The 23,047-nt window shown below is 37.5% G+C and overlaps 1 long non-coding RNA gene across 2 annotated transcripts; it reads right to left on the bottom strand.

Annotated features, from left to right (window-relative positions):
• Nucleotides 1–4,638: 4,638 nt before the first annotated feature.
• Nucleotides 4,639–19,748, bottom strand: LOC121374460. Of its 2 annotated transcripts, XR_005958234.1 has the most exons (5): nucleotides 19,617–19,748; nucleotides 15,820–15,972; nucleotides 14,896–15,042; nucleotides 13,534–13,677; nucleotides 4,639–5,391 (listed from the first exon to the last, which is right to left on the bottom strand). It is a non-coding gene; the product is annotated as an uncharacterized LOC121374460 (long non-coding RNA). The 2 variants fall into 2 exon arrangements; XR_005958233.1 differs by lacking the exon at nucleotides 4,639–5,391 and having other exon boundaries at nucleotides 13,130–13,677.
• Between the last annotated feature and the right edge of the window lie 3,299 nt (nucleotides 19,749–23,047).

The raw sequence follows: 23,047 nt of genomic DNA, 5'->3' as shown, positions 1-23,047 counted from the left end.
GTATGAAGTTCTGTACTAACCGAGCAGTATGGGGCCTGGCGTTGTCGTGTTGAAATATGGTTCCACGTTGCTGTTGTTGAAGAAATGGAAGAACCACGGGACGCAGGATTTCATCACGATATCTAACGAAGGTTAGATTACCATCGATGAAGACAAGTTCCGTCTTCTGGTCACCATAAATACCGCCCCACACCATCACACTGCCTCCGCCAAAAGGTTCAAGTTCTTGAACACAGGCTCGTGCCGTTCTTTCTCCTCTACGCCTGTGCACTCAAACTCTGCCGTCGGACCTGTAGAGAGAGAACCTGCTTTCATCTGACAACAGCACCCTCTGCCACTGTTGAAGTCGCCATCGAAATACTCCTGTTCTGGCCCTTCGTAACCCCCGGACGCGATGATCACGTGTCAGAACTGTTCCTCTATATGGTCTGTAGGCACGAATTCCATGTGCTCTTAGTCGCCGTGCCACAGTGTGTCGACTTACAATACGACCCAAAGCATTAGATGAAGATGACGTCACGGTCAAGAACCTATTGCGTAGATGTAACGTTCGCAGATAGCGGTCTTCCCGCGGTGTTGTAACACGTGGTCTTCCGCTACGTGGTAGGTCAGTTGTTCTTCCTGTCTGCCTAAATCGTCTCATTAATCTCACTATCGTTGTTTTGGTGCAAGCAAATCGTCGTGCAATATCGGTGTACGATGTTCCCACCTGCACCATACCAATGGCGCGTTCCTGTTTGCTCTTCCGTTAGACGTGGCATATATTGGGTGATTTTATGAACAAGTGGACTCTGCACATTCATACTTCTGCGTTTTTATACACATTTTGCACGTGCGACTTAAGGAGTTAATTGATTTTTCACCAATTGATTGCCACAACAATGGCCAATGCCAGAACAGGGATTGATGTTAATATTATTGATTTTTTTTTTTTTTATGCACTTTGACTATCGCTCTGATATAAGAAAATATTTCAGAAATCATTGGTATACATTCTTTTGCCCGTCAGTATATATATAGATATATATATATATATATATATATATATATATATATATATATATATATATATATATATATATATATATATATATATATATATATATATATATATGAATGGAAATTACGTCAAACTTGTATGACGTCATTTTGGATATCCTTACATTAACATAAATTAGTGTTTAACGTTTTTTTGCTTTCTGAGCGCTAGACAGCTTTAACAATAAAGTTGCTATTGAAATGTTTTTGATTGATGACTATGAATGCATACGTCAATTATGGAGTGTCACCCTAGTACGTTTGCTTAAATCTAGTGCCGTGTTCTCGATTACTCGATCTAATTTGGAAATTTATCAAATACTTAAAGTATGTGATTTGAAAAATACCACATACAGTGATTCCACTGAAAATACCAGATATATATATATATATATATATATATATATATATATATATATATATATATATATATCTATATCTATACGTATATAAGTATATACGTATATATTATATATATATATATATATATATAGATACATACACACACATACAAACACAATGAAAATGAAAATAAAGTTAATGTTCACAGGTAAGTTTCGAACAGATAGATAGATCTCTTCCTTTCAGCTCTAGTTATATTAAACCAGTGAGGATTGTATCTCCAATAAATGTAAACTTAACTGCAGCTTGCAGTTGTTTATAAATAGTAGTTCAATAGAACAAGTTAATTAAATAGAGATGGCTAGTTGGTAAAATTTACTTTAAAAGTACAAGTTAAAATTATTCCAGTTTGAATTTAAATGTAATGTAATAAAGTTGGAAAGTTGGACAAGGGGACACGCTTTAAATATTTGCTTGTCAGACCGCGAACGAGCGAGAGAACAACGCTGACCTCCACTGACGTCAGACTTTTATACTTTTTCATAAGTACCACGTGGGGTCATAATAGGCAATCTAAAATTACGTCACGCTAGGAAGAGATCTACCATTACACAATACATTTCATTTCATTTAATAATTAGGCTATGCAGACAATTGCGCAAAAAATAAAGCAATTGGTTTGTGGTCCAGCTTCCGTTTGCAATTTACAGTTTGTAAATGGACACTCTAAATCCTGAGAAACTTCTACTTTCATAAATACGTCAGTTTAGCCCATAGAAAAAGAATTACCAACTTGAAATAATTAATACTAGAATTGCTAAAGTGCATAAACATCAAACTAGCATTTTCAATTGCTTTTTCAATCTAAAGTTAGCGTAAGACAATTTCACAGAAAAAGCCTTTAGAATATTCTTAAAAACTACATTATTTACCAGGCATAAAGACAAGCTATGATGCGTTGCAAATGCATTGGGAATTCAAGCTAATAATACAAACACATTCTAATGTGCATAAACATGAGACTACATGTATCATTAACAATTGTGTTTTTGGTTTAATTTCAATATAAAATAGTTGTAATGAAAAAAGTCTTTGGGGTTATTATAAAAACGATATTATTTACCTGGCACAAAACATGCTATGGTGCATTGCAAATACATAGGGAATTAATAATACATATAAATACAAATATACAAACTAATAATACATACGCTAATGTGCATCAGACTATCATTATACGATTGCGTTTTTGGTCTAATTTCAATATAAAACAGCTTTTAATGAAAAAGCCTTTGAGGTAATTATAAAAAACAAAAACATTTTAATACTGTTGTTTACAAACATTGTGTACCGATATATCTGACCTTAGCAACCAATATGTGTAAACAGGTTCTCAGCGTACAAGGATATAGTTCCTAAAATCACTAATATTACAGTAATCACTTAATAAAATGATTTGCCATAATGTACAAACCATATTTGATTACGTTTAACTAAGAGAATAGCTAATCGACCGTACAAGTTTCGGAAAAAAATAAACTTTACTGAAGGACAACGTCAATCCCGGCAGCCATGTTAAAACAGTCGATCAAATGGAAATTTATCCCAGGTTTATTTATGAGCCCATGGGATGTTTTCAGTGTGTAAGTACACACTTTGCTATTGAGGACATATTTACAACACTAATATTAATGTCAACGTTTTGTCATAGTTTTTATATGCACAGGAATCTAGGAATTAAATAAAGTCGATGCCCGAAAGCCCAAAACACGGTCTTCATACATTAAATTGTACCGGCCTCGGTGGCGTCGTGGTTAGGCCATCGGTTTACAGGCTGGTAGGTACTGGGTTCGGATCCCAGTCGAGGCATGGAATTTTTAATCCAGATACCGACTCCAAACCCTGAGTGATTGTTCCGCAAGGCTCAATAGGTAGGTGTAAACCACTTGCACCGACCAGTGATCCATAACTGGTTGAACAAAGACCATGGTTTGTGCTATCCTGCCTGTGGGAAGCGCAAATAAAAGATCCATTGCTGCCTGTCGCAAAGAGTAGCCGATGTGGCGACAGCGGGTTTCCTCTAAAAAAAAAACCAGTGTCAGAATGACCATATGTTTGACGTCCAATAGCCGATGATAAGATAAAAACAAACTTTACTTTTTTCATACATTAAATTAACATATTTAGCGATCGTAATATACTAATATGCCATAAATAAATTACGGCAACTATTTACAAACATAGTTTTATACGCTATGAACATATTATTATGAATACAACTAAATGTATCCAAACGATCAGTAATAACAATAATTACGCAATTTCGTTTTTGTGTATAGTGCGCGACACGAAAAACTGCAGTACCACGAATTTCATTAAACAATAACTCTACCCATGGCATAGTTCCAGACATTACAGAATACAAGCAAATATGCAAGTAATTACTACTAAATGTAAAAATATTCTGTTTAGTACAATGTTAACCTTATTCGAGAAAAGTCCAGGTCACAGCATGCTTGCGTGCGTGCGTGCGTGCGTGCGTGTGATGTGTGTGATATTGTGTGTGTGTGTGTGTGTGTGTGTGTGTGTGTGTGTGTGTGTGTGTATACACAATATAGAAAATTAGAAAAAATCATGAATGTGATATTCGGTGAAAAGTCATACTTTTACTGTATTATAGAAACCATATACTTTTGTGAACACAGACATAATTCAATTATCTCCCTTGTAAGTTATTACGTACTGGGGACAGTGTCGCTTCTTTGTGCTTACGTTTGATGATTATCAATGCATCAGTTTGTATAAGAAAAATAAAAGCAGTGTAATTTAAAAGAAAAAATCGTATGTATGGATATGAAGTGCAATTACAATAAAATATCTTAAACTGATTGAATACGAAGCTAAATCATGTTGACACAATGCCCTGTGGTTGATTATAAGTTAAAGTTAAACTTAAACTTGGCGTTTGATCACGTTTTTTTTTTTTTTTTTTTGAGGATTGATTTGTCAGGTATGTTTACAAAGGAGTATTATTAAATTCTATTAAATATTTACTTATTAATTATTTTCGTTAAAAGTTATAAAGTGAAGTAAATGTCTGTATCATGGTGTTGCATGTTTTCAATAAGATAAGCCAAATATATTAACAAAAAGCAATACAAATATTGTCAAAAATTAGGAAATATCTATATAACAAGTTCATGCTGGTGTTGAGAGTTATTTTTGTCGAATACAAATTTTATGTCAACTTGTAACAGACCAAAACAAAACATGCAAACAAGTAATTTAACTAGGCGTACCTGTAATATAAAGGTATGTGCATATTTTGGCACTAACATCCACAATGTTTGACGCTGTCAATTTCACGTTAACGTTATTTTTTACCAACACAACCGCTGTTGGCTCCTTACCTGCAGATGCCATTTTTGAAAAGTTACTTAATGTAATAGATTTACTTTCAAGGAAGTCAACTTTAGGAGGAAAACAGTGGCATCTAAAATGTTAGCAATATGATTTAAATAGTCATTTGTGGGTGTCATTGCAGACGTTTTCTAGAATTCTTTAAGAAAACGGACAAAAATACAATCAAACGTTTTTATCTCGTCAAAGTTTCGTCAAATTATTTAGATAGACTGTTGTACCTCCGGCACATCCGGAAGTCGTCCAATTAAAGCATATTTATTTAAACAAGTATCTTTTCGTATGTAGATAGCTTGTCAGTGGCGTCCACATACAGCACCTCGTACGTGTTCGTCTCTGGTTTGTTGTCTTCTGCCATCCGTGGTGTGTTCTGGTAATCAGGTTCTGCTGGAGATGCTGGTTCGGTTTGCTTACGGAAGCCCTTAGGTTGTTCATCTTGAGAAATGCCAACGCCTTTATCGGCGCAAACATCATAAACTGCATCTGAAGCAGGCACTGGCACTGTAGTGGTTTGCTTTTCGTTATCACAATTTTACAGTGAAGGAGGTTATAGTCGATTTTGCGACTTTTGATCGAGTTCTCAGAATAATTCTGAAAAAAAGAGAAAACGTTTTGCAATAATAAATAACAATACTTTAGAAAACAAAAGCGACCATTTGGTGAAAATATTTGGAAATATGTAACACTTGGTCTAGAAATTTAGAAGATAATTCGGTAACCTCATAAAGGCTACTCTGTCAGAATAACAGCAACTGGAGATATCTCCCCACATATTGTTTTATAAACTAGAAAAAAACATATACCAGATACGCAACACCTGAGAAGTAATTCACTTCAGTTTAGATTAGAACACAAACCACACGCACACACACACACACACACACACACACACACACACACACACACACATATATATATATATACTGACACACAATGAAAACGCAAAAACAACTTTTCATTGCAAATAACGACAAACTATTAATGAATTGATGGATAATGTAATATGACATTAATGACTGGTATTCATGAGATACATTCACATGGAACCCTGGCCAGTTATCGTCAGTAATCGAGTTGCATTCGTAATTGAAAAGTTCAACCCCCCCCCCCCCCCTCCTCCCCTCCCCCTATATCAAGGTAGTAGCTGGTGTGTCCACCATTGGCCCGTGAACATGCGTGAAGATGACGGGGCACAAACATCTCAAATAAGCCACATGAATGTTCCTCCACTCCTCCTGCAACGCCTGTGCAAGCTCAGCGACGTTACGCGGTGGTGACTGGCTGTGACGTACACGACGTCCTAACTCATCCCACATGAGTTCAATTGGGTTCAAATCCGGTGAAACGGCGGGCCAGTTCATAACGGTGATACCGGCGTGTTGCAGGAATGCCTGGGTAATTCTTGCAGTATGTGGACGGGCATTGTCTTGTTGAAACAGAAGGGGACCTCCAGGTCTTCGGTGACGGCGTAAAAGTGGCTGGAGAACTGGTCTTTCAATAACGTCAACATAATGCTGGGCTGTAAGGGCATCGTGGACAATGATGAGATCACTCCTAAAATCACAGTTGATTGCCCCTCATACCATCAGTCAACCGCCGCCAAACCGATCACGTTCCCTCACACATACGTCAGCGTACCGTTCATGGAGTCTCTGTACACACGTGCTCTTCCATTGGCAAAGGGGACAGAGAAACGGAGAAATCAATGCTCCGATAAAAGGCTGGTGGATGATTACCATTCTGGAGAGCAAACTGTAGTCTCGCAGCACGATGTCATGATGTTACCGTTGTACGGGCGTCTGCATCTGAGTCCAGTCGTTCTGAGTCGACGGATGACCGTCATCGGATGGACATGCCTCCCATGATGTCCTATCGTGATGCTTGCTGTCATCGTCGCAGTTCTGAACCGGTCACGGAGGTGGTGTCGTCGAATCTGCCGATCCTGGCGTGGGGTCGTATCGGGACGTTGACTAGGTCGAGGTCGATCGCGGACACTTCCAGTCTGTTGATGACTTTCAACAAGTCACCCAATGGTTGATGGATGGACTCTGAAGGTCCTAGCAACTTGGCTTTGCGAAGTTACCCCCTTGAACCATGCCCAACGCTCGCTCCCTTTGTTCTTCTCCAAGTCGTGGCATTCATAATGTGACGAGGAATATGACACCGTTACGTGACTTTTACGTGTCCACATACTGGCATTTCACACCATTGTGTGTGTTTCTGCTATTGTATGTGTAACGAGAACAAAACCAGGATTAAAACCCAGACAAAAGTACCAATCAATGGCTTCCTCTGATTAACTGTTATTTTAAGTCCAATAAATATATTTATCATTAATCACAACAAAATATTGAAAAATATCTGTTTTGCGTTTTCATTGTGTGTCAGTATATATATATATATACTCTTCAAAAAAAGAAACGCAAAAGGGTACAAATGGGTTATAACTGCGATTTTATGTTTCCTACCGGTTCATGCTTTGTGAATATAAGGTCATTGCATGTCCCAAACACATTCCCACCGTTACATTCGATAAAACGCAGCTACTGTACAATAAAGTTCCAAAATGTGAATATTCGCAAAAACGCAGCCACGTGCAAACCATGTCACGACTGCACGTGCGTTGTCTGCACGTGCAACATGAACACCGACAGTATAAAAGTGCAGGGTGTTCGCTTGCCTGGCCTCTGTATCTGGCCGACAGTTGACAATCCAGGGCATGCCACGTCTCAGTGAACCGCAGAGAAACAATGCCATCGGCCGACTAGACGCAGGCGAATCCAGAACGGCCGTTGCCAGGGCATTCCATGTGTCCCCAAGCACCATCTCCAGACTGTGGGACCGTTACCAGCAACATGGATCAACACGTGACCTCCCTAGATCCGGTCGACCACGGGTCACTACCCCCGGGCAGGACCGCTACATCCGGGTACGCCACCTTCGGGAACGATTGACTACTGCCACCTCCACAGCCGCAGCAATACCAGGTTTGCGCAGGATATCCGACCAACCCGTACGGAACTGCCTACGTGAGGTAGGAATTCGTGCCAGACGTCCAGTTCGAGGTGTCATCTTAACATCACAACACCGTCGACTCCGACTGCAGTGGTGCCAGATTCATCGACAATGGCCTCAACTGCGATGGAGACAGGTGTGGTTCAGTGACGAGTCCCCGATTTCTGCTCCGACGTCATGATGGAAGATGTCGCGTGTATAGGCGTCGTGGTGAACGTTATGCGGCAAACTGCGTGCAGGAAGTGGACAGATTCGGCGAGGGTAGTGTCATGGTGTGGGCAGCCATCTCACACACTGGCAGAACTGACCTGGTCCACGTGCAGGGCAACCTGAATGCACAGGGCTACATTGACCAGATCCTCCGGCCACACATCGTTCCAGTTATGGCCAACGCCAACGCAGTGTTCCAACATGACAACGCCAGGCCTCACACAGCACGTCTCACAACGGCTTTCCTACAGAACAACAACATTAATGTCCTTCCTTGGCCATCGACATCACCGGATTTGAACCCAATTGAGCATCTATGGGACGAGTTGGACCGACGCCTCCGACAGCGACAACCACAGCCCCAGACCCTGCCCGAGCTGGCAGCAGCCTTGCAGGCCGAGTGAGCCACCATCCCCCGGGACGTCATCCGTAATCTGGTTGCTTCAATGGGCAGGCGGTGCCAGGCAGTTGTCAACACACGCGGAGGCCACACCCGGTATTGACTCCAGATGACCTTGACCTTGGTGGTGTGTCCTATCACTTACTCACAATGGACTAGAGTGAATTGTGAACAATCCTGCAACATTTGGTAATTATCGGACTCACCATTCAATAATTAAATCAATTCTCCAAATGTTACGACAATGTGGTTTTGCGTTTCTTCATTTGAAGAGTATATATATATATATATATATATATATATATATATATATATATATATATATATATACATACATGCATACATGGATACATGCATACATAAATACATGCATACATACATACATACATACACATACATGCATGCATGCAAAATGTAACTTAAAATATCGGCAAGTTGCACTTATTTTCGTAGATTTGATTCTTAGTATCTTCGCCGAAGTTTCGTGTTTATGTTGTTTTACAAAAATCAGTACAAACTGTTAACCACATTCAGCTGGCTACAGATAAGTCGGCTATTATATCCAAAAACATGTTTCAGGCTTACAGATGTTTAGTAATAAAACAGAAGGATGTTATATTAATTAATATGTAATACACGTTTACACATGTGTGTTTTGTGTTTCCTGAAAATATCTCTAAATCTGGTTAAAACGATCTGAGGTTTATAATTATACAATATAACAAACGTTCTAAAGTAATATATGGTGCGAATACAGAATGTTACATTCGTTTTCTCTTTCATTATTGAACAACGAAGAAAAACTATTACAATATAGTTACTTAGCTACTTACTTAATGTTAACTAAAACTGAAATCACAAACAGAAGAATAAATATTGCCGTAGTTGCTGCCAACGCATTCGTGAGTGTATAGCTGGTTATTAGTGGAATAGCTGAAATATATCAATAAAAACATCCACACATGCATAATCTAAACGATAAGTATTTTGAAATATATTGAAATATATTTTGGATTCAACGTTCCCGAGTGTCACATTGTCAACATATATATGCATGTATATGCATATACACATGTATAGATATAGATATATATATATAAATATAGATATAGATAATAGATATAGATATAGATATAGATATAGATATAGATATGTGTATGTGTATGTGTATGTGTATGTGTATATATATATGTATATATATGTGTGTGTGTATATATATATATATATATATATATATATATATATATATATATATATATATATATATATATATATATATATGTAATGGTAACGGGGCGGCTCACGTCCACAACTGCTCGCGCTTTAAATTTGGTAGCGGGCGCCACGAACAATTGTGTTTCCAAGCCCCGCCAGTGATAATTTTAAATAATGTAACTGAGCAGGAAGCGTTCTCTTCAGGGTCTTAGAAGAGTTATGGTCCAGCTAAAATCCAGATATAACAAGATACTAGATAACACTAGAAATTCAAATTAAAACACAACACAGAAGTTGGAGAATAAACATTTATGTCACAAAACACAAATAAAGCAAATTGTTGACATTGAATTGATCGATCGCGTTATTTTCGCGACGCGTGTTATTGTCCAATTATTGTGTTTGATAGTATACACTGCTCATTTACAGTGTATTGGAACTGCACTGGCCATGTGCAAATCCACTCAGATTTCGTCTGGGGTGGGGTGTCGGACTGGTACACTGGAAACGTTATCGAACCACAGGAGGTTCAAGGTCTAATATCCTAGTGAAGCTAACAAGGAGAGAAGGCAACACCTTGTTGGTGCCCGTAGTCAAGCCGTTGTCCCTGTGGGTCCACTACGAGAATATATGAGGTCTTGAGTCTCTGGTGGGACTTAAACATCAACAGAGGTACCGGTCTGGGTCAAACATCCAACAACAGAGTAGTGACGGTCTTCAACAACTGGAGTACACCACCACAGTCACCGCTGAGGAGTGACAGCGATACTGCGAGTCCCTGGATGCCTTATGGATGCGTCGCCGCGTCTTACACCTGCATCTACCTCCAGTTCCTGTCCCGCTCCTCCGTCACAGCTCACCACGAGCTGTCGTGAGAATTCAGGGAAACCTCAACCTGTAAACTCTCATCCAAAACACTAGAATACACTTAATTTCACAATCCTAGAATGCACTAATTCCACAATTCTGGAATGCCCTAGCACTATGTTCACAATCCTAGAATACCAATGGCGATGAGGTTGCTACTGATGACTGACACTGAGACATTACAAAGTACAAGAAAGTAAGGGGTTTCCAGATGCTAACATATTTCAAAACAATATCACATATACGTTCTGAACATCTACTATGCTAAGCTGCGTTATTCTGCGTCCCATGCGTTAACAAAGCGTTCAACGCTGCGTCCCATGCGTTAACACTGCGTTGTTGCTGCGTTCCTTGCGTTAACATTGCGTTCCGTGCGTTGTGCTGCGTTCCTTGCGTTAACACTGCGTTCCTTGCGTTAACACTGCGTCCCTTGCGTTACGCTGCGTCCCTTGCATTAACACTGCGTCCTTTGCGTTAACACTGCGTTAAGCCGCGTTCCTTGCGTTACGCCGCGTCCCTTGCGTTGTGCTGCTGCATTCCTTGCGTTAGCACTGCGTTGTGCTGCGTTCCTTGCGTTACGCTGCGTCCCTTGCGTTGTGCTGCTGCGTTCCTTGCGTTAACACTGCGTTGTGCTGCGTTCCTTGCGTTAACACTGCGTTCCGTGCGTTGTGCTACGTTCTTTGCGTTAACACTGCGTTGTGCTGCGTTTCTTGCGTTAATACTGCGTTACTTGCGTTTACATTGCGTCCCTTGCGTTAACACTGCGTCCCTTGCGTTAAAACTGCGTCCCTTGCGTTAACACTGCGTCGCTTGCATTAACATTGCGTCCCTTGCGTTAACACTGCGTCCCTTGCGTTAACACTGCGTTACTTGCGTTAACATTGCGTCCCTTGCGTTAACACTGCGTCCCTTGCGTTACGCTGCGTTGTTCTGCGTCCCCTGCGTTATTCTGCATTCCTTGTGTTAGCACTGCGTCCCTTGCATTCTGGTCTCCACTCTGCTGTTGCTGGTTCCAGTCTTCGGAGCTGGGTAAAAACCTCAAGCCCCCGTTACAGCGTTACGTTTCGTCTTTATACCCCCAACCCGGGTAAATGACGTCATGATAAATGACGTAGGCTAACATTACGTCATTATTTTCGGTAGGCGACGTCAGAATGCAAAACCCAGAAATAGTTAAAATTCACAATTAAAACCCATCTTTAATTTTAATTATAGAATTGTTTCATATTTCTTAATTTATAGTCTACATATTTAATGTGGAGATGCTGTTCTCTTTAAAGACAAGAATAGTTTATTCTTTATATTGCCAATGTCAAATAACATAAACAAAACCAAAAATGTATAGTTAACAACACTTTAAATCGGCTTACATTTTACATGCCTTTACAAGTGTAAAGAACGCCAAAGATAATTTAGTAATAATACGAAAAGATTCTGGGTAGATAAAGAAATAAGATATTTAAGTATAAATCGTTGTGAACACTATAACTTCTATTATTTTATTATATAGAGAACAGTACTCACGTTTTAATACTTTTATACGTTCCGTCGTTCCTTATATTCCAACGAAACATCCTTAATAGTTCATAATTAGAATAAAAGTGTTTAATCGTGATAAATCAACACGTTAAACTACATCGAATACACAGCAAGAGCTAAAGCTGACCAGGGACCGCTTCAATATATATATATATATATATATATATATATATATATATATATATATATATATATCTTAAAAAAAAGTAGGGAAACTCTAATAAGAATTTACAATTGTCAAAATTGTAAGGTATATTAGCTGTGGGGAATGGTTATATAATAATAATGAATTAACTGGGGAAACATTGCAACCGGTAGTTCAGTATTACAGTAGGTTTTATGACCACCAAAGATCTTGAAGGACGATTGGGGTCAGAAGTGAAATTTGAAAGTTGACGTGTTTTTTTATCAGTAAATCGCAAATTCAAACAATAACAAATGACTGAAAACAAAGCAATAACAACTGTATGGTCAACATAATGAAAAGGATTGACAGAAATAATGTTCCACAGTGATTAATCGACCTTGCTGGAAATTGTCAAAATCGAGAATGACACCCCACGCACGTGTACGGGGCAACTGCGTGATGCACGTGCAAACTATGGAATGTGTTTCGGTGTGTTGATAAACAGACCTGAACGTTCTTTACTAGGATGTCTGTGGTCAAAACGTATGTTCGGTCTAATAGTTGATATTAACATTAATATTTCAGGTTGTGCAACGCGGGGAGTACTTTTAGGAGCAGGTGTAATGAAGGACATCCTCAAATACTGCCCACAGTACGTGTTCGATTAAGATGTGACACTATGTATTAACATAGGTTTCTGGTTTGCCAAATAGAACGAGGGTTCTCGGTATCTGGTGGTGTGTTCTGGCCTTCAAAAAAACAACTCTCTGTGGCTAGTGTTTTCGCCATTGAAAACTGTTGTTTGTGTTATGATATAAAAAAAAGTATAAACATGAACGTGTTACTGTTGTGTTGAAGGTGTGGGGTTGTATGTAGAGAGTATTATGATTAATATGGTGTTGGTTGTCAAGTGAAAACTCATCAAGAGATACAGATTTTAGTTGATTGTTTTTTAATGAAACCAAATTATATTGGTATGACCTGACAATTCGTTAATCGATCTGTTATAGTAGTCATTTTATTTAATTATTAATACTAATTATTATCTTTGGTTAACAAATATTAACGCAATACTAACTTATTACACAAGACAAAAACGGACAAATAGGAACACCTTACACCAACACTACTAAACACTTGAAAATGAATATACGCAAACACTATTAATATCAAACAAATACCACTTAGTCGCAAGTATCTGTGCCAAAGTGTTGCCTTCTGGAATGGTTTGAAAAATTATATTTAACTTTTGTGGCAAATGTATTAACCTATCTAATAGTCAGTTATGCATCCATACAAATTGCACCTAGGAACTTTTAATGTAAACATATTCCCGGTTATAAACGTAGTGTCCTCATACTTTCAGTGCATGTTATGCTTTTCCATCCAGCTTTACATCCACCAACACACGCTCCAGTCAGATGATCACACGGAGAGTTGTCTTTCTTACAGTTTCTCTGGCTATAACCTAGACTACAGTTCACACCATATGTCCTGTCACATTCTGAAATAACAAAATTAATATGATGGTGTATGTATTATATTTTGTTCTGAAATATACAAATGATAATTATATATATTTTGCAATGCATACTTATAATCACAATAATGTAAGAGCTAAAATTTGACATGGATGGACAATATATTTACCACACGAATCGCTTAAAGTAATGTAGAAAACTGCAGGTGTTTGTTTGTTTGTTTTTTGGGGGTTTTTTTTGGTTTGAGTGTTTTTGTTTTTAATGTTTACTGAGGTCAGGTTTGTAGCTATTTATGTTGGTGCAGCTTTAAGAAACATAACACATCAAGTATTAATTAAAAACAAATTCAGGTGCTTATGTGTTTAGTTTTTTACAGTTAAAAGGTATGTTTTGTCCTAGATTACATTTCATAACAATAAACCCCAAAACTGACAGTGTATTAAGGGATACAATGTTTCATTCAACTGTTGATTTTACCATCCTAGTTTCCATAGACAGGGCCTAGAGTTACAGACAACTATCATAGGAGATAGTAATGTATGCACCACTACAGTCAACACCCGTCCATCCAGTTTCACAAACATCTTCACATTTGACATCAATATGAATACAATTTTGTCGAGCTGTGCAGTGTCGCTTCGAGCATGATAGTGAACAATTGGGACCATACCAACCCTTGGCACAAACTGGAAGAAACATGTGTTCCTTTAAAATGTTTTGTGTTTTGAAACGAAATGTTCTATTCACTTAAATTATGTTACAACATTACATCATTGCCTGTTTGGCCCTTCACATGTTGTAGTAGTTCAATGTGGACGTTTGTCTACAACAATTTCGTTTCAAACTATTTATTTTTATTCAATCTACCATATATTATTTGAAAATAATTCTATCAGAGGTAATCATAAATATATTTATCAAAATGATGTTTTATGTTTCATAAGTGCTATGGGTTCTTAATTTTATTATACATATATCTTGCAATTTAATACATCGGTCAACTGTATATTTCTTATAATGACTGAAAACTCATGACAGTTTCTTTAAATTTATTAAATAGTTAAGATACATTTGACAGCAGAAAACACTTGCAATGATTCATGTATATCATTCTGCAACATTTAAATCCACATATGTTAAACGATCTATGTCGAAACTTATTAATGTCGAATTAGTACAATTCAATTCTTTGTTTGTATTTCTGACTGTATAATTTGTAATGACAATCAGCTATTAGATACCTTCAGAACAGTCTGCGTGTCTCCAGCCCGGCTGACAACCCCCGATGCACATCCCCGTGGTCACCTCACATGTTGAGCTTTTCAAACAGCTACGTTCAGCACATAGATGTCTACAGTTAGAACCATATGTCACTCCTCTCTGACATGCTGAAATATGGAAAACGGATAATACAGTATATTATACTGGTATTATTGAATGCAATATTCTGGCTATTTGGGTAATGGTATCAGCACTTGTTGAATACACTGTGGCCGCTAGGTTGTATTTCGTCCCTGTCGCGGGACATGTGACTGTAGCATTATTTAACAACATGTGAGTCATATGCTGGTCTAAATATGCGAAGCTGATTAACGTGTATAGTTATAACCCGTATTTTCTTTTTTAATACTGTGAAATCCTTTATTTTCTTCTGCATACATTTTCATGGTTTTGCTAAGAAACACATTTCGTTCGGTACTTCAATTTGTAGAGTGAAAAGATAATGTCATACACTTATATTGTAGATATATATGTATTTTCGATGTGTTGTTAACTTTATTGACTACTATGCCCACAGCTAAACGCTAATGGGGAATGGCAGGTGTGTGGCACAAGCACCTGTCGCGGTTGGAGAGGCAAGGACTGGGATGTGGAGGTGGACAGCGAAAGAAGTTGAAAGATAGGAGGAGTTGCCATATTGGGAAGAAATGAGATGGAATTCAAAGGAGAGAAAGGAAAGGGGACAGTGGGATAAAAAAAAAAAACACACACAAAAAAACACAAACAAACCCAACCTTTATTGACTACACTAGTGCACGGAATTACACAAGCATTAGACTAGACCACCACGAATAAAAGTGATTTCACAGAAGCCAAAAGGAAACTACTCTATACACAAAGACATACACTGTATGCAGCTGCTTAATGACAGATACGATGGATACCTTGTGTTCAGTCGAACCCCTTCCATCCTGGCTCACATCTTCCAAGACAGGATCCAGTACCTGCATGACATGAATGCATCTTTGAAGAAACACAGTGTCGCGCTCTGCATAACATGTCACAGTTAGGACCATACGTGAAACCTCGCCTGCATGCTGATACAAATAAAATGAAAGAATAAATTAATTGTTTTAAAGTTATTCCCATTTGTATAACAGAAGTATGATTACGTTTAGGCTTTTGTACCTTTCATTTTACTTAATTTATGATAATCAGAACATTTTAAGATTATGCATACTATGAAGCAGACAGTTCGTTTTGTAGTATAGAATATCAAATCGTAGTTTCAATTTGCTTTTTAACAGAGTAGGTTATGCTCCTCAGAAGTAGTATAGCATGTGTTTCAATTACTGCCTCCGGCACTTAGTGTCTCACGATCGAAATTGTGAGGGTTTTAATTTTCTGTTTTAAGTTGCTGTTTTTTTCTCTCTTTTTTTGTGTTTTGTGTTTGTTTTATTTGTTTTATTTGTTTTATGTTATTTGTGTTGCTTTTTTAGAACCCTAAGGCAGTATCTTCTGTTGCACACATTGTTAAACTTATTAAAACGTATTCATCGTTAATCCATTAAGAACCTCTCAAGACCAATGCTTACAAAATGGTTTCATCAACAGTATAACACATATTGGTGGATTGTAAGCATCTGAGAGAAACTAGATAATATATATTTGGACGGAGAAATGCGATGGAATCATTTCTATTTCATCCTGAATTTTTGTTGCAATGTCTTAGTGATACTGACTTTTATTCTAAATTTTAAATTTATCTATCTGTGATACTTTATTGTTGGCACAGTTCTCTACACTGTGTTTTAATTTGACTGCTGAATGTGGGTTTTTTTATTTTTATTAATGTTGTTCATTATTTCGTGTTTTGATTTACCATAGGCTGAGACATAGTAGCCGATGTATTTGTTTTGTGAGCTGGGGTGTCGTTAAACATCCATTCATTTATTTCATTGTTGCACTTTTATATTGATGTTGATCATCACTTTAATTTTGCATTTACTATATTTTAACACCCAACGTCGTTATCCGGCCACGATTAATAAAAAATCGCTAATGAATGGGTCCGAAAAGTTAGTAATGGGTGTGGCCACCGTTGTTGTTGATCACTGCAGCACATCGTCGTACCATAGAGAGAAACAGGTTCCGTATGAAGGCTCTTGGGATGTTGTCATACGCATAAATGGCAGCATCACGAAGTTCCTGCAAGGTTGCTGGCAGCACATAACGGTGATGTATCCTACGTTCAATTTCGTCCCAGAGGTGCTCAGTTGGGTTTAAAGTAGGACTCAACGAAGACCAATCGATGTTATGGGTCTTATTCTGTGCTTAGATATCTTGTGTGAGTCGCGCAGTGTGACTGATGGACCACCCAAGCAGTCAAGTTCCATAACGCAAGCATATCTGAATCGTTCATGTCGACGTCTCCATATACGGACTCTACACAAAACCTGCTTTCTTCCGAGAAGACGATGTTCCGCCAATTCCTGAGCCTGAGCCCAATTACGTCAATGAAGTCGATGACGTCTCGTTAATACTGGAACGACGTAAGGACGTCGGTTATGAAGAAGTGCATTTCCCAAGTGACGTCGCACTGTATGTTCGCTTATTGGTCTATTGTGAATCCCTGTGGTTTGCTGTGCCGTTGACGATGCTGGCAAGAAGCGATTTCGCAGATGTGACGTCACGATGTACCTGTCCTGTCTGTTGTTACCCTCGGTCTTCCATTGCGTGGTCCAACTGCGACAACGTTTGTTTGCTGATGGCACCTGAGAAGCCTGTTGATGGTAGAATAGTGCACGTCATGGTGCTGTGCAACTCTTGGCACGCTCCATCCTGCTTCAACACACCCCAAATGCTCTATCCCTATCATATGTACTTAGGCGGGCATTTAAATAAAGTGAGTATTTACAAAAATAAATCCAACTCTTCTAGCTTCTATTAATACCAGGTTACAAGAAAAACAGGGTTTTTTATTGCATGAAAAGCATGCAATGCACGAGTCACGAGCAAAATGTGTTTAATCGAACAATTTGAAATAGGCAAAAGAATATGAAAATGTTGGGTCTTTGTTTTTTTACTTAACTCAACAAATACTTAGAAGAAGGGAGTTTAAGTCTTATTTTATAGCTATGATTATAATTTCCGCTAAGGACAACGTGTACATGATATTGAATTTCTTCGCGTTTCTTTTGTCACTCAGTATATTACTTAATAAATATTGTTTATTTACAGGTAATTTGTCTTGTTTTGCGTGGCACAACACCGACGAAACTTGACAAACCACAATGCTACGATTCTAGAAGGTTATCAATTTGAGCAGTTTTCTGTTTGTGACTACATACACATGTCTAGGTATACGTACACACAAATATATCAAATGTCCACCCTCCCATCGAACATTATAACCGTACTGAATATAGAATTAAAACTGTGTGGTGACTGTACCTTTGATATTTCACACCCATTACCATATTGCTATTTGCCACCTCCAGGCCAAATATTTTTAAAATATTAACAAATTCATAATTGTAAGTAATTGATTTACCTAATAAAATAACCAGTTCAACCAAGGTGTGGAATTATGATTTGTATTACCCCAGCGGTCACTCATAACAGGAAAATATTTTCGATATTTTCTCAGTGGGAAATATTCTGCATTGGTGTAACGTACAATACTATATTGATGATTTGACGCTTTGGCAAATTTGGCAAAAACACAAAATAAGGTCATGTAGTTTAAATAGTTTGAATTTACGGTTGTCTGTTTTCAGTGTTAAATGTATAACAAAATGTCATTTTAATGCAATTAATTATAGATTATTTAGCAGAATAAAGATAACTTTTAGTTTTCAAAATTATCTGTGAATGTAATTAAATTACAAAGTTAAAGCAATACTCAGTGTGTACAGTGGTTTACATTGTTTCTATACATGTACGTGCATGTGTGTCGAAAATAAAGGCTTTTAGAGAAAACAATAGAAAGGGTAATAAATAGACAAACAAACTCGGTACCAGTTATTATCAAACTTATATCCCTCATGAAATAATTTTCATTTGTCACTCGCAATTACTGGTTTATTATCTATTTATTTCCCAGCTAATGAGCTCACACTGGGGTAATAAAATAATATCAAGATCAAAATGCATAATATATGTAATAACAATCGAGCGAATAGTTTCATCCAATAGCTGATCCAGTGGTAAAGCGCTCGCTTGATGCGCGGTCGGTCTATGATCGATCCCCGTCGGTGGGCCCATTGAGCTATTTCTCGTTCCTGCCAGTGCACCACGACTGGTATTTCAAAGGCCGTGGTATGTGCTATCGTGTCTGTGAGATGATGCATATAAAATATCCCTTGCTGCTAATCGAAAAGAGTAGCCCATACAGTGGCGACAGCAGGTTTCCTCTCTCAGTATCTGTGTGGTCCTTAACCATGTGTCCGACGCCAATTAACCGTAAATAAACCATTTGTTGGGTGCATCGTTAAATAAACCATTTCCTTCCTTCCTTCCTATAGATGATCAAACGTCATTAACTTTTTAAACACAAATGCCACACTGTGAGAGAAAACAATACTACATATGTCTGATATTGCGGTGCGACATTTGTGTTTGTGTATATGTATTATCGCATGATTCATTCCAAGATTGAAGCACTTGGTCATGCTTAGTATTTAGCTCTGTTTTGAAAATAGGTTGTGTTATTGTTATATTGTATCATTACAGTTTGTACCCTGAGTACAGTCAGTTCCACTCCAGCCTGCTTGACATCCTCCATCGCAAGACCCATTCTGTATATCACAAGATGCAGAAACATTGCCGCAGTGTCGTTCTTCACACGTCTTGCTACAGTTAGGTCCCATACTTCACAGTTTTCTCGCATGCTAACGAAACAAAAACAAAAGATTAAAACAAAAGAAACAACACGAGGGTTAGACTCAAATAACAAAGGTTTCGCACTAGCTGCTTGCAATTGCATCAAACTATCTAGAACATCATGGAAGCATCCATTATACTTTTCTTAGCTAAAGTCATCCGTAATCCGAAATATATTATGGTTAACTCATATTAATGATGATGATGATGATGATGATGATTATAGTAACAATACTACTGCTGCTACTACTACTACTACTACTACTACTACTACTACTACTACAAATATTATATAATTCCCAAGTAATAATAACTGTACATTACTCAAACATATGTATATGTAAATTAATTATAGCAATAATTACACCCACCAAACCCCACCCAGCCCACATATACGCACACACTGCCACCTATTACTCAGACATAGTTATGTGCTATTTAATTACAGGAATAATTGCCCCCACCCACATACACACTGCCACCTATTACTCAGACATATTTATATGTTATTTAATTATAGCAGTAATTACCCCTCTCCCTAACCCGCATACACGCACATTCTATCACGTAACCAATTAACAACAATAGTATTTTGCAACATTAACAAATAGCATTACATTTGTTTTATATTTTACACATATTTTATAAAGCAATACATTATTAATCCTATCATATACATTTTATTTCTATCACCTTATTAGATTTAAGGATACAAACTGTGCAATTTTCATTTGCAAAATCTATCTGAAAAATTAAAAACAAATAAAATAAAACAAGGTAAATCCACAGTTTATTACTCTCTAAATAGTAGTTTATAACAGTGAAAATATTGTTGGTATATCTTGACAACTTCTCGACTTACATGAATTTCGCGTTTAGGAATGGAATTAATATAACAGAAGCGAATTATTTTAATAAGTTGCCACTTTTATGTAGATAGGCAGCAGACATTAAATATAGAATTTCAAGAGGTTTTACTTGTAAGTTTTATAGAAACGGAAATACAATCCGAAATTCGCGATAGAGGCTAATACACACAACCTATACACATAATGTTTCAATACAACCAATGCACTAGGTCTATGTTTCTGAAGCCATCGTTACACGAAACAGCATTGTGAACATGTCGTTGACCGAATTTCCATGTTCTCGAAGATGTCTTAATGAATGAGGTTAGCCTACGATATCGCTATATTAACAACGATGTTGTTAACATTGTGTTGAATCCCAAAATGTCCGAATTGCCCAATATGTACCAACTGGGACATCTTGGGTTGTGCTCGGCCCAAGATATTCTTCGGACATCTTGGGCTAAGAAATGTCATATATGCCATATAAAATAAAGATATTAAACGCTGCTCTGGGCGATAAATTAATGTTGACTTTCACTTATATTTATATGTCGCACGTATCTTATATTCAGCGTATTTCCCTATACTCAACCCACATGATGATATCCTGGTTCTTTTATATAATATATTTTGATCAGTGGTATATTTGTGTGATATCTACCTTCCTCATTTGTCTCTTCTCTCTCTCTCTCTCTCTCTCTCTCTCTCTCTCTCTCTCTCTCTCTCTCTCTCTCTCTCTCTCTCTCTCTCTCTCTCTCTTTGGCGAGCATAATACATTAATATTTTTTTATTCCTAATATAATATATGACATTGACGATACCAAAACACAGAAGGGTAATAATCTAGTATATAATCTCAAGGTTAATACAAGGTTTCTCTGTAAACTGCATAAGCAACTTTAATTCCAGTCAGCCATTACTCGATATTCAAATGACATATGAATATATAGCGCCGTGTCGTTTTAAATGGAATATATTTACATTAAAATAAAACGAGTACATGACATGCTTTTTTTTTTTTTTCGCTTTTTTTTTTTTTTGTTGTTGTTGTTGTTTGTTTTGTTTTGTTGTTTTTTTTTTTTTTTTGTTGTTTTTTGTTGGGGGGGGGGTAGGGGGAGGGTCAGAACGCTGGACAGCTGTCAATGTAAAGTTGCTCTATTAAGCAGTGTTTTTTTTTTTTTTTTTTTTTTTTTTTTTTTTTTTTATGATTATAAATGCATACGTCAATTATGTAGTGTTGCCGGAGACGTTTAGTTATATGTCAATAAGCATAGTGCTTCTGTGTCCTGATTAATTTGCATCTAGTTTGCAATACTATATATAGGTGATATGTCTGTGGGATGTTACAAATAAAATATCACTTTCTATTAATGGACAAATTAACAAATGGTTGACATCCAATAGCCGATGCTTAATAAATCAATGTATTCAGGCAGTGTCGTTAGAAAACCTTTAAATTTAACATACATACATACATACATACATGCATACACACATACATATATAGGTATATGCAGCAGTTGGGACAGTGTGGGGTGACTTCGTAAACTATTGTTAGAATTGAGCAGTTGCAACATTTTGGTTTTGAATAGCAGTTCCAATTATTGCATGTCTACCATAATGAAGCATGGCACACTCGGCGCATGTTGCATCAGCTAGGAGATTAAGCAGACGACACGCTATCCAAAGGGTGATTCGAGATTGAAGTAAAACTCTTGATTTTATGTAAGATGTTGAGTTGTAAAACAAGTATATACTTGACAGGGGTGACATATTATATCTGTGTAATGAACTGCAACTGGCCTACACATAGAAGCGCGGTGTTGTCAGTTCCATTGCAAGTGATAACTGCACTACGGTACTTTCATGGTTTAAGTCGATTTCGTGTGTCATTACGTGTACAAACAGTCATTTTATTGTGCATAAGCTAATGAAGACCCTTATAACATTTCCTAGCGAACAAGTTTACATTTGACCCACTAAAGAGGACTTTTTTTTAACTTGGCTGACAGTTCATGCGCCTGAGAGAGGTAGATTGATACCATCTTGGTGGACGAATCATCATAGTGATTTTTGTCAAGGCCTACATCCCTAGGGATGGAACATTTATGATAGCATTGCCGGACTCACAGCTTACTACCCATTTTTTGACCCTATCCTCATTTCCATGGCAGTTATATGTATACATAATTGGCAAAGGGAAACTATATTAAACGCATTAAAAACAAAAAATGTTCTGGGCACTTCGGATAACAGAACTTGGTGGATTGGGAGATCATAGATTGGAGAATTCAAATATGTTAACACTATTGACATCACTTGATGATTACCGTCTTATATAACACCTTTTTACAAAATCATCACAAAATACAATTCACACAGTTTTATTTTTCAGTAGAAATTTTACATAAAGTTTAGGCTCAGCACCTCAAATATT

The sequence above is a fragment of the Gigantopelta aegis genome, chromosome 6 (genome assembly GCF_016097555.1).
Source record: "Gigantopelta aegis isolate Gae_Host chromosome 6, Gae_host_genome, whole genome shotgun sequence".
Classification (NCBI taxonomy): Eukaryota; Metazoa; Mollusca; class Gastropoda; order Neomphalida; family Peltospiridae; genus Gigantopelta; species Gigantopelta aegis.
The sequence above is the reverse complement of the archived record's forward strand: the minus strand, read 5'-3'. Positions and strand labels throughout refer to the sequence as shown.